The sequence below is a fragment of the Macaca nemestrina genome, chromosome 18 (genome assembly GCF_043159975.1).
Source record: "Macaca nemestrina isolate mMacNem1 chromosome 18, mMacNem.hap1, whole genome shotgun sequence".
NCBI classification, from domain to species: Eukaryota; Metazoa; Chordata; class Mammalia; order Primates; family Cercopithecidae; genus Macaca; species Macaca nemestrina.
The window spans coordinates 52292531-52305985 of record NC_092142.1 but is presented as its reverse complement, the minus strand read 5'-3'; the positions used below and the strand labels follow the sequence as shown (position 1 = coordinate 52305985).

Here is a 13455-nt window from a genome sequence, read left to right as displayed (position 1 = left end):
CAGAGCTGTGTCCAGGGGGGATTCTAACCCTGTGGGTGGGGACATTGTGTTAGTGTACAGTGGGCCACGGCTCCCTCTGTCAGCTCCAACTCAGAGGCAGTAGAGAAGATGAGAAATTCCCTGCACCTCCTTCCTCCTCAGCACCCCCACCTCTGCACACGTCCACACATGGAGACCCTGACAATGGTCCCTGGGAGAGCTGCCATCTGCGCCTCCTTTCCATATCTGTGCCTCCTTTCCATATCTGTGCCTCCTTTCCATATCTGCGCCTCCTTTCCATATCTGCGCCTCCTTTCCATATCTGTGCCTCCTTTCCATATCTGCGCCTCCTTTCCATATCTGCGCCTCCTTTCCATGCCTGCAGTGGCCATGCCCACTCTCCACACCCTTACCCACCTGGCTCAGTAAGTGCTGCACTGCCTGTGGTCCCGCCACTACACCTGGGCCTCTGTACCCGTCAGTTCCCCAAGTGTGGTTTTGTATTTCCCCCAATAAGTAGGGAGCCTGTAAGGTCACCTGCTGAGCAAGCTGGGGGAGAGAGTAGGGCAGGGCTGGGAGGATGAGGAGGAGGAGCTTATGGTTGTGCTGGAGACTCAGCAGAGCAGAGTTTATGCAGGCCCATTGGTTGCCTAGCCAGTGGTGATCCCGCTCCCACCCTCATTTCTTTCTTGTTGACAAAACCATGACCTCATTAAATATTGGACACCTATAAACCTCATGCACTCTCCTCCGGCCTCCCCGCCCTGTATTGATGAGTCTAAGTCAACTCTAGTCATTTCATTCCTCTGGATATTGATTGCTTGGGGCTTGGGCATGAGTTGCCTCTTCACCTGAGCCTGAGCCACAGGTTCCCTCTGCACCTACCACGCTGCTGCACTGGGCCAGGGAGAGCTCCGTCTCGATGGAGACGAGCTGTGATGAGCTGGTGGCTGGGCGGATCAGGTAGTTGTAACGGGTCTTGTTCAGAAGGTCATCCATCAGCTTCTGCTCGGCATGGGCCATGCAGCAGTCCCCTGGGTAAACACACAGAGATGCTGGGCCCTTATGCAACTGTCTCCCACTGCAGCTGACAGCTACGAAGCGGGAGCCGAGAGGGCCAGGGAGCACAGCCACCCTGAGGGCCGGCTGAAGCAGCGAAGGCGCTGGCGGGTCTGGCTCTCTGTGGGGACTTCAAATGACATTCATGACAGAGCTCAGCTATCTCTTCCCATGCCATACCTCTTCTTCCTCCTCCTCTCTCGATCAATGAATAGCACCCCATGCTCTATACATCTGATACAAAACTGGGTGTCTCTTCCGGACCCCTCCCTTGGTTCATCCAAGTGGCCACCAAGTCCTGTCTGTCCTCACATCTCCATGGCTACAGCCATGTCCCTGCCTCCTCCGCCCTGCCCACCTTCTGTTCTCTCCACCCACATTCTGCCCCTGCCATCCATGTGCCATGCAGTGGCAGACTGGTCTTTCTACAGCAAACTGGACTAGGGCCTTTCCCTACCCACAGCTCTCAGAGCTGGAGGTGGAGTTGAAACTCATGTTTTGGCTTGGCATTTAGAGCTCTTTCCCCCTCGGCACTGGCTTATCCAGAGTGCTCACAGTGCAGGGCAGGAGCCCCATGACTCAAATGTGGGTTTGGTGCAGAACTGGGTCTGAGGTGGTGCTTTCCGGAACTAAGAGACAGGGCTGAGATGGGGGGATTTTCTGGGTTCGGAGTTAGACCTACAGAGTGCAAGGTTCCTCTGAGGCACCAAATGGAGGGCTCCAACTGGCAGCTGGCTCCTGGTCTGGAGCTTCAAGAAGAGGTCTCAGCTCAGAGTCACATTCAATAGCCAGCTTCAATGCAGCTTCCAGCAGGGAGCCCCTGGAGCTTCCACAACCTCAGACCTGCCCCTCTGCACACCCCAGATCTCTTGCCAAGTGACGTTTGGGTCTTCATGTTATCTTCCTTCCACGTCTGGGAGTAAAGGTGAGGTGCAGGGACTTGAGCTTGTGTACTTTGGTATCTTAAGGGAGAGTGTGTCAAGTAGAGTGGAGGTGGCTTGGAAAGAGGGAGACTCAGAGGATAGTGAAGGACACATGACCAGGCGAGCCTAGGAGCAGGAAAGGTGATGAGAGTGAGCAGAGGAAACTGCTGGGGCAGGAGAGCAGATGTGTCCCTACAAAGGACACAAACTCATCCTTTTTTATGGCTGCATAGTATTCCATGGTGTATACGTGCTGCATTTTCTTAATCCAGTCTGTCACTGATGGACATTTGGGTTGATTCCAAATCTTTGCTATTATGAATAGTGCTGCAGTAAACATACGTGTGCATGTGTCTTTATAGCAGCATGACTTATAATCCTTTGGGTATATCCCCAGTAATGGGATGACTGGGTCAAATGGTATTTCTAGTTCTAGATCCTTGAGGAATCGCCACACTGTTTTCCACAATGGTTGAACAGTCCCACCAACAGTGTAAAATTGTTCCTATTTCTCCACATCCTCTCCAGCACCTGTTGTTTCCTAATTTTTTAGTGATTGCCATTCTAACTGGTGTGAGATGGTATCTCATTGTGGTTTTGATTTGCATTTCTCTGATGGTGAGTGATGATGAGCATTTTTTCATGTGTCTGTTGGCTGTATGAATGTCTTCTTTTGAGAAATGTCTGTTCATATCATTTGCCCACTTTTTGATTGGGTTGTTTGTTTTTTTCTTGTAAATTTGATTGAGTTCTTTATAGGTTCTGGATATTAGCCCTTTGTCAGATGAGTAGACTGCAGAAATTTTCTCCCATTCTGTAGGTTGCCTGTTCACTCTGATGGTAGTTTCTTTTGCTGTGCAGAAGCTCTTTAGTTTGATTAGATCCCATTTGTCAATTTTGGCTTTTGTTGCTGTTGCTTTTGGTGTTTTAGACATGAAGTCCTTGCCCATGCTTATGTCCTGAATGGTATTACCTAGGTTTTCTTCTAGGGTTTTTATGGTTTTAGGTCTAACATTTAAGTCTCTAATCCATCTGAATTAATTTTCGTATAAGGAGTAAGGAGAGGATCCAGTTTCAGCTTTCTACTTATGGCTAGCCAATTTTCCCAGCACCATTTATTAAATAGGGAATCCTTTCCCCATTTCTTGTTTTTGTCAGATTTGCCAAAGATCAGATGGCTGTAGATGTGTGGTATTATTTCTGAGGGCTCTGTTCTGTTTCATTGGTCTATATCTCTGTTTTGGTACCAGTACCATCCTGTTTTGGTTACTGTAGCCTTGTAGCATAGTTTGAAGTCAGGTGGCGTGATGCCTCCAGCTTTGTTCTTTTGACTTAGGATTGTCTTGGCAATGCGGGGTCTTTTTTGGTTTAAAGCAGTTTTTTCCAATTCTGTGAAGAAAGTCATTGGTAGTTTAATGGGGATGGCATTGAATCTATAAATTACCTTGGGTAATATGGCCATTTTCACAATATTGATGCTTCCTATCCATGAGCATGGTATGTTCTTCCATTTGTTTGTGTCCTCTTTTATTTCACTGAGCAGTGGTTTGTAGTTCTCCTTGAAGAGGTCCGTCACATCCCTTGTAAGCTGGATTCCTAGGTATTTTATTCTCTTAAAAGCTATTGTGAATGTGAGTTCATTCATGATTTGGCTCTGTGTTTGTCTGTTACTGGTATATAAGAATGCTTGTGATTTTTGCACATTGATTTTGTATCCTGAGACTTTGCTGAAATTGCTTATCAGCTTAAGGAGATTTTGGGCTGAGACAATGGCGTTTTCTAAGTATACAATCATGTCATCTGCAAACAGGGACAATTTGACTTCTTCTTTTCCTAACTGAATATCCTTGATTTCTTTCTCTTGCCTGATTGCCCTGGCCAGAACTTCCAATACTATGTTGAATAGGAGTGGTGAGAGAGGATATCCTTGTCTTGTGCCAGTTTTCAAAGGGAATGCTTCTAGTTTTTGCCCATTCAGCATGATATTGGCTGTGGGTTTGTCATAAATAGCTCTTATTATTTTGAGACACATTCCATCAATACCGAATTTATTGAGAGTTTTTAGCATGAAGGGCTGTTGAATTTTGTCAAAGGCCTTTTCTGCATCTATTGAGATAATCACATGGTTTTTGTCTTTGGTTCTGTTTATATGCTGGATTACGTTTATTGATTTGCATATGTTGAACCAGCCTTGCATCCCAGGGATGAAGCCCACTTGATCATGGTGGATAAGCTTTTTGATGTGCTGCTGGATTTGGTTTGCCAGTATTTTATCGAGGATTTTTGCATCGATGTTCATCAGGGATATTGATCTAAAATTCTCTTTTTTTGTTGTATCTCTGTCAGGCTTTGGTATCAGGATGATGTTGGCCTCGTAAAATGAGTTAGGGAGGATTCCTTCTTTTCTTTTTCTACTGATTGGAATAGTTTCAGAAGGAATGGTACCAAACTCCTCCTTGTACCTCTGGTAGAATTTGGCTGTGAATCCTTCTGGTCCTGGACTTTTTTTGGATGGTAGGCTATTAATTGTTGCCTCAATTTCAGAGCCTGCTATTGGTGTATTCAGGGATTCAACTTCTTCCTGGTTTAGTCCTGGGAGAGTGTAAGTGTCCAGGAAATTATCCATTTCTTCTAGGTTTTCTAGTTTATTTGCATAGAGGTGTTTATAGTATTCTCTGATGGTAGTTTGTATTTCTGTGGGGTTGGTGGTGATATCCCCTTTATCATTTTTTATTGCATCTGTTTGATTCTTCTCTCTTTTCTTCTTTATTAGTCTTGCTAGCAGTCTATCAATTTTGTTGATCTTTTCAAAAAACCAGCTCCTGGATTCATTGATTTTTTGAAGGGTTTTTTGTGTCTCTATCTCCTTCAGTTCTGCTCTGATCTTAGTTATTTCTTGCCTTCTGCTAGGTTTTGAATGTGTTTGCTCTTGCTTCTCTAGTTCTTTTAATTGTGATGTTAGGGTGTCAATTTTAGATCTTTCTTGCTTTCTCTTGTGGGCATTTAGTGCTATAAATTTCCCCCTACACACTGCTTTAAATGTGTCCTAGAGATTCTGGTATGTTGTATCTTTGTTCTCATTGGTTTCAAAGAACATCTTTATTTCTGCCTTCATTTCATTATGTACCCAGTAGTCATTCAGGAGCAGGTTGTTCAGTTTCCATGTAGTTGAGCGGTTTTGATTGAGTTTCTTAGTCCTGAGTTGTAGTTTGATTGCACTGTGGTCTTAGAGACAGTTTGTTATAATTTCTGTTGTTTTACATTTGCTGAGGAGTGCTTTACTTCCAACTATGTGGTCAATTTTGGAATAAGTGATGTGGTGCTGAGAAGAATGTATATTCTGTTGATTTGGGGTGGAGAGTTCTGTAGATGTCTATTAGGTCTGCTTGGTGCAGAGTTGAGTTCAATTCCTGGATATCCTTGTTAACTTTCTGTCTCGTCGATCTGTCTAATGTTGACAGTGGGGTGTTAAAGTCTCCCGTTATTATTGTATAGGAGTCTAAGTCTCTTTTTAAGTCTCTAAGGACTTGCTTTATGAATGTGGGTGCTCCTGCATTGGGTGCATATATATTTAGGATAGTTAGCTCTTCCTGATGAATTGATCCCTTTACCATTATGTAATGGCCTTCTTTGTCTCTTTTGATCTTTGATGGTTTAAAGTCTGTTTTATCAGAGACTAGGATTGCAACCCCTCCTTTTTTTTGTTTTCCATTTGCTTGGTAGATCTTCCTCCATCCCTTTATTTTGAGCCTATGTGTGTCTCTGCATGTGAGATGGGTCTCCTGAATACAGCAAACTGATGGGTCTTGACTCTTTATCCAATTTACCAGTCTGTGTCTTTTAATTGGACCATTTAGTTCATTTACATTTAAGGTTAATATTATTATATGTGAACTTGATCCTGTCATTATGATATTAGCTGGTTATTTTGCTCACTAGTTGATGCAATTTCTTCCTAGCATCGATGGACTTTACATTTTGACATGTTTTTGCGATGGCTGGTACCTGTTGTTCCTTTCCATGTTTAATGCTTACTTCAGGATCTCTTGTAGGGCAGGCCTGGTGGTGACAAAATCTCTAAGCATTTGCTTGTCTGTAAAGGATTTTATTTCTCCTTCACTTAGGAAACTTAGTTTGGCTGGATATGCAATTCTGGGTTGAAAATTCTTTTCTTTAAGAATGTTGTATATTGGCCCCCACTCTCTTCTGGCTTGGAGAGTTTCTGCTGAGAGATCTGCTGTTAGTCTGATGGGCTTCCCTTTGTGGGTAACCCGACCTTTCTCTCTGGCTGCCCTTAACAGTTTTTCGTTCATTTCAACTTTGGTGAATCTCACAATTATGTGTCTTGGAGTTGGTCTTCTCAAGGAGTATCTTTGTGGCGTTCTCTGTATTTCCTGAATTTGAATGTTGGCCTCCCTTACTAGATTGGGGAAGTTCTCCTGGATAATATCCTGCAGAGTGTTTTCCAACTTGGTTCCATTTTCCCCGTCACTTTCAGACACACCAGTCAGACATAGATTTGGTCTTTTTACATAATCCCATATTTCTTGGAGGCTTTGTTCATTTCTTTTTACTCTTTTTTCTCTACACTTCTCTTCTTGCTTCATTTCATTCATTTGATCTTCAATCGCTGATACTCTTTCTTCCAGTTGATCAAGTTGGTTACTGAAGCTTGTGCATTTGTCACATAGTTCTCGTGTTATGGTTTTCATCTCTATCAGTTCTTTTAAGGTCTTCTCTGCATTGAGTATTCTAGTTATCCATTCATTCATTCTTTTTTCAAGGTTTTTAGTTTCTTTGTGCTGGTTACGTAGTTTCTCCTTTAGCTCTGAGAAGTTTGATCAGCAGAAGACTTCTTCTCTCAACTCATCAAAGTCATTCTCTGTCCAGCTTTGTTCTATTGCTGGCGATGAGCTGCATTCCTTTGGAGGGGGAGATGCGCTCTGATTTTTTGAATTTCCAGCTTTTCTGCCCTGCTTTTTCCCCATCTTTGTGGTTTTATCTGCCTTTGGTCTTTGATGATGGTGACGTACTGATGGGGTTTTGGTGTGGGTGTCCTTTCTCTTGTTAGTTTTCCTTCTAACAGTCAGGACCCTCAGCTGTAGGTCTGTTGGAGTTTGCTTGAGGTCCACTCCAGACCCTGTTTGCCTGGGTATCAGCAACAGAGGCTGCAGAAGATAGAATATTGCTGAACAGCGAGTGTTGCTGTCTGATTCTTGCTCTGGAAGCTTCGTCTCAGGGGTGTACCCCACCGTGTGAGGTGTGAGATGCCGGTCTGCACCTAGTAGGGGATGTCTCCCAGTTAGGCTACTCAAGGGTCAGGGACCCACTTGAGGAGGCAGTCTGTCTGTTCTCAGATCTCAATCTCTGTGCTGAGAGAATCACTGCTCTCTTCAAAGCTATCAGACAGGGACATTTACATCTGCAGAGGTTTCTGCTGTCCGACATGCCCCAGTGAGATGAACCTGGTACCTCAGTTGAAAATGCAGAAATCACCCGTCTTCTGTGTCACTCATGCTGGGAGCTGGAGGCTGGAGCTGTTCCTATTTGGTCATCTTGGGCGTGCCCCCCGGCTAATTCTTAATAAAATTTTATTGTAGAGATGAGGTCTCACTCTATTGCCCAGTCTGGTTTTGAACTCCTGGGTTCAAGAGTTCCTCCAACCTCAGCCTCCCAAAGTGCTGAGATTACAAGCATGAGCTGGGACTTAACTTTTCAAAAGTCTTTCATCAGTTATCGCTTGTCTATTTTCTGTTCAGTTTCTGACATTCTTTTTCTTTTTTTGAGAGACATGGTCTCACTCTGCTGCCCAGGCTGGAGTGTGCAGTGTGGCACAACCACGGTTCACTGTAGCCTCATCCTGCCAAGGTTCAGGTGATCCTCCTGCCTCAGCCCTCCAAGTAGCTTGGGACAACAGGTGTGTGCCACCACATCCAGCTAATTTTTGTATTTTTTTTTTGTAGAGACAGGGTTTCACTATGTTGCCCAGGCTGGTCTGGAATTCCTGGGCTCAAGTGATTCACCCACCTTGGCCTCCCAAAGTGCTGGGATTACAGGTGTGAGCCACCGTGCCTGGCCTGAGTTTCTGACATTCTGTAATTTTCTTTCTCTTGTTCTCCTTGTACAGATGGTTTGCCCTTAAAAAAAAATTCCCTTTACAGCAATTTAGTGAAATTTGTGAGGATGCAAAATTACATGCATATGAACAATCCACCTCCTTAATCCAAAAACTAGAAGTACAGAACTAGCAGGACTTGTTGATGGCTTGGATGTGAGGAGTGAGAGAGGCCCAAGGGTGATGAGGATGTTAGGTCTGAGTAACTGAAATATGGGGGGCAGTAATCAAGAGGCTAGTTCTGAGCCTGTGAAATTCAAGATATCTTTTGGACATCTTAATGGAGATGTCAGGTAATAAATATACTAGTCTGGAGTTGAGATGGAGGTCCAGGATGAGACATACCTTTCGGAGTGTCCTTGTATAGATGGATTTAATACCAAAGACTGGATGAGATCACCTTGGGAGTGAATGCACAGAGGAAGAAAGGAGGGTCCAGAACTCTTTCTTTTCCTCTTATTCCCTGAGATTGCTCTTAGTGGCAGAAGCTGCTGCTGTCTAAGACTCATTGGGTAGCAAAACGGGGACACAGAAGGGACAGGGGCGCCTTTACCTCAGTAGGTGGTCTGTGGACACCAGGAATGTGATAGAGCTATGATGTTGGAAAGTGTGAGTTTTTATTAAGACTGGAGTTTAATTTTTTTTTTTTTTAAGACAGAGTCTTGCTCTGCCAGGCTGGAGTGCAGGGGTGTGATCTTGGCTCACTGCAACCTTCAATTCCTGGGTTCAAGCAATTCTTGTGCCTCAGCCTCCTGAGTAGCTGGGATTACAGGTGCATGCCACCATGCCTCGCTCATTTTTGTATTTTTTTTTTTTTTTTTTATAGAGGCAGGGTTTCACCATGTTGGCCAGGCTGGTCTTGAACTCCTGACCTCAAGTGATCTGTCTGCCTCAGCCTCCCAAAGTGCTGGGGTTGCAGGTGTGAGCCACCATGCTTGGCCGAGTTTAACATTTTTTACCTTGAGTTCGTAGGTTTCATAGGTTTTAGTTTTGTTAACTTATTAAAACAACCTTTTTAGAGATATAATCCATGTACCATACAATTTACTCATTTAAAATGTACAATTCAAGGCCAAGTGCGTTGGCTCATGCCTGTAATCTCAACATTTTGGGAGACTGAGGTAGAAGGATTGCTTGAGCTCAGGAGTTCAAGGTTACAGTGAGTGACAGCACAACTGCACTCCAGCCTGGGTGACAGAATGGGTCCCTGTCTTTAAAAGAAAAAAAAGGAAATCTGTAACCATTAGCAGTTACATGTCAATGTCCCCAGTCTTAGACAACCACTAATCTCCTTTCTAGCTTTATAGATTCACGTATTACAGACAGTTTATATAAATGGAATCGTATGTGATCTTTTGTGACTGACCTTGAAATAGAACCCCAAGTTCAGGCTTGTGTGCCTGGCGTGCAGTTGATGCCAAACACTGACACACAGGTGCTTGGAGAGAGAGAAAGGTTTGTTTGATTTGGCTAAAGCAAGAAGGTGGAAAAGCAGACTCTCTCAATTCTGTCTATCAAGAATGAAAAGCAGGTAGTTTTTATGTGGCTAGCGAGTAAGGTAGGGGGAGTTTCAAGGAACTGAGGGGGAAAAGTCTGCGGTTTTTTTTTTTTTTTGCCTTTATTCAATTTGTTATGATTTTTATTATTTTTTTATTTTTTAAATTATTTTTTATTATTATACTTTAAGTTCTAGGGTACATATGCATAATGTGCAGGTTTGTTACATATGTATACTTGTGCCCTGTTGCTGTGCTGCACCCATCAACTCGTCAGCACCCATCAACTCGTCAGCACCATCAAAACCACAATGAGATACCATCTCACACCAGTTAGAATGGCAATCATTAAAAAGTCAGGAAACAACTGGTGCTGGAGAGGATGTGGAGAAATAGGAACACTTTTACACTGTTGGTGGGATTGTAAACTAGTTCAACCATTATGGAAAACAGTATGGCGATTCCTCAAGGATCTAGAACTAGATGTACCATATGACCCAGCCATCCCATTACTGGGTATATACCCAAAGGATTATAAATCATGCTGCTATAAAGACACATGCACACGTATGTTTATTGCGGCACTATTCACAATAGCAAAGACTTGGAATCAACCCAAATGTCCATCAGTGACAGACTGGATTAAGAAAATGTGGCACATATACACCATGGAATACTATGCAGCCATAAAAAAGGATGAGTTTGTGTCCTTCGTAGGGACATGGATGCAGCTGGAAACCATCATTCTTAGCAAACTATCACAAGAACAGAAAACCAAACACCGCATGTTCTCACTCATAGGTGGGAACTGAACAATGAGATCACTTGGACTCGGGAAGGGGAAGTCTGCGTTTCTTCAGCCTCAGATAACACCTTGAATAAGCAGATTTCTGGGTTGCAGCAGCCGGTTACAACGTCCTTAAAGGACGTTCATTCCTTCTGCAAAATAAAATAAAATAAAATAGTTTCAAGTTTAATTTTAGATTCAGGGGATACATGTGCAGGTTTGTTACATGAGTATATTGCATGATACTGAGGTTTAGGGTATGAATGATCCTGTCACCCAGGTACCGAGCATAGTACTCAGTAGTTTTTCAACTCCTGTCTCCTTTCCTCCCTCCCCCCGTAGAAGCCCCAGTGTTGCCATCTTTATGTTCATTTTGTTGCCAGCTTTATGTTCACGAGTGCCCAATGTTTAGCACCCACTTATAATTGAGAACATGCAGTATTTAGTTTTCTCTTTCTGCATTGATTCACTTACCATAATGGCCTCCACCTGCATCCATGTTGCAGTAAAGGACATGATTTTGTTCTTTTGTTTTTTCTTTTTTCTTTTCTTTTTTTGGGGGGAGGATGGAGTCTAGCTCTGTCACCCAAGCTGGAGTGCAATGGTGCGATCTTGGCTCACTGCAACCAGGTTCAGGCAATTCTCGTGCCTCAGCCTCCCGGGTAGCTGGGATTACAGGTGCCCACCACCACACCTGGCTAATTTATGTATTTTTAGTAGAGACATAGTTTCACCATGTTTGCCGGGCTGGTCTCAAACTCCTGACCTCAGGTGATCCGCCTGCCTCAGCCTCCCAAAGTACTGGAATTACAGGCATGAGCCACGGCGCCTGCCCCTTTCTTCTGAAAAATTTTGTCATGACCCTGGTGTTATCTTCTGCTTGACAAAGAAACAGCACATCAGCAGTTTATATTATAATTATATTGTGGGAACAAGGGATGCTGACTTTTGTGTAAGCAAGCAAGGGCCTATGAGAATTTTCATTATTTCAGTCACTAAAAATGTTGGGGTGCTGAAATTTCAAGGGGCTCTGTTTCAACTTTTTTCACTTAGAATAATGTTTTCAACGTTTATCTCTGTTGCAACGTATGTCAGTCCCTCCTTCCTTTTTATGGTTAAATACTCCATTGTATGGATAGACCACACATCTCATTTATTCATCTGTTGATGGACATGTGGGTTGTTTCTACTTTTGGGCTATTCTGAGTAATACCGCTACAAATATTTGTCTACAAGTTTTCATGTGAACATGGTTTCATTTCTTTCAGTACATACTAGGAATAGAATTGCTGAGCCATAGGTGACAACACCATGGTTAATAGTTTGAGGAATCACAAAAGTGTTTTCCAAATGGAAAACAGTTCCCTTTGTCTCTTCTGTTTCTTTTTTTCTTTTTTTTCCTTTAAGCCTACAGCACCTGGTATTCCCAGGCAGTCTTCCATCCAAGTACTAACCAGGCCCCACCCTGCTTAGCTTCTGAGATCAGATGAGATCCGGCATGTTCTGGGTGGTATAGCCATAGATTGGGGCCATGCCTTTGTACGTTCCCTCCTGCAATGTGTGAGAACTGTAATTTGTCCACTTTCTCACTAATACTTGTTAGTGTCTCTTTAACTCTGGCCATCCTAAGGGGCGTGAAGTGGTATCTCACTTGAGTTTTTTTTGCATTCACATAATGGCCAATAACGTTGAGGATCTTTTCATGTGCATATTGGTTATTTGTATATCTTTGGAGAAATGTCTGTTCAAATCCATTGCTCCTTTTACAATTGAGTTTTTATCTTTATTTTTGAGTTGTAAGAGTTCTTTATATGTTCTGGATACAAGTTACTTATCAGATACATGATTTACAGATATTTTCTCCAGTTCTGTGGGTTGTTTGTTCTCTTTCTTTTTACTTATTATTATTTTTGTAGATTTGGAGTCTCTCTCTGTTGCCCAGGCTGGTCGAACTTCTGGGCTCAAGCAAATTTTCCTGCCTTGGCCTCCTAAAGTACTGAGATTACAGGCATGTGCCACCACGTCAGCCTTCTCTTTCTTGAAGGTGCCCTTTGAAGCACTAAATATATTAATTTTGATGTTTAATTTATTTTTTCTTTTATTGCTTGTGCTTTTAATGTCAAGTCTAAGAAGCTTTTGCATAATTCAAGGTCACAAAGATTATTCCTATGCTTTCTTCTAAGAGTTTTTTGTGTGTGTGTGTGAGCCGGAGTCTCGCTCTGTCTCCCAGGCTGGAGTGCAGTGGCTCGAGATCGGCTCACTGCAAACTCCACCTCCCAGGTTCACGCCATTCTCCTGCCTCAGTCTCCTGAGTAGCTGGGACTACAGGCGCCCGCCACCACGCCCAGCTAATTTCTTTTTGTATTTTTAGTAGACAGGTTTTCACCACGTTAGCCAGGATGGTCTCGATTTCCTGACCTCATGATCCGCCCGGCCTCCCAAAGTGCTGGGATTACAGGCGTGAGCCACTGCACCTGGCATCTTCCCATTGAATTTTCTTGGCATTCCTTTCAAAGATTAACTGCCCATTCAAATGGTACAAAGTTTCAGTTACACAGGATGAATAAGTTGTGGAGATCAAATGTACAATGTAATAACCACAGTCAGTAATACTATACTGAATATTTGAAATTTGTTGAGAGTAAATCTTAAGCATTAACACACACACACGGTAACTATGTTAGATGGATATGTTAGCTTGCTTGATTGTGGCAATCTTTTCACAGCACATATCAAAACAACATGATCAGCTGGATGTGGTGGTTCACGCCTGTAATCCCAGAGCTTTGGAAGGCTGAGGAAGAGGATTGCTTGAAGCCAGGAGTACAAGACCAGCCTGGGCAACACAGCAAGAACCAAGACCTCGTCTCTAATATATACACACACACACACACACACACACACACACACATACATACACACACACACACACACACATTTTTTAATTAGGCAGACATGGTGTTGCATGTATGTAGTCCTGGCTACTTCGGAGGCTGAAGAAGAATTGCTTGAGCCCAGGAATTTGAGGCTGCAGTGAGTTATGATTGCATTACTGCACTCCAGTCTGGGTGAGAGTGAGACTCTGTCTCAAAAAAA

General features: G+C 43.3%; 2 pseudogenes; one reads left to right on the top strand and one right to left on the bottom strand.

Annotated features, from left to right (window-relative positions):
• LOC105494115 (golgin subfamily A member 6-like protein 26) overlaps positions 1-13422 on the top strand; it is a 36299-nt pseudogene extending 22877 nt beyond the window's left edge.
• Positions 11765-11883, bottom strand: LOC112428927 (5S ribosomal RNA; annotated as a pseudogene).
• Positions 13423-13455: the final 33 nt, after the last annotated feature.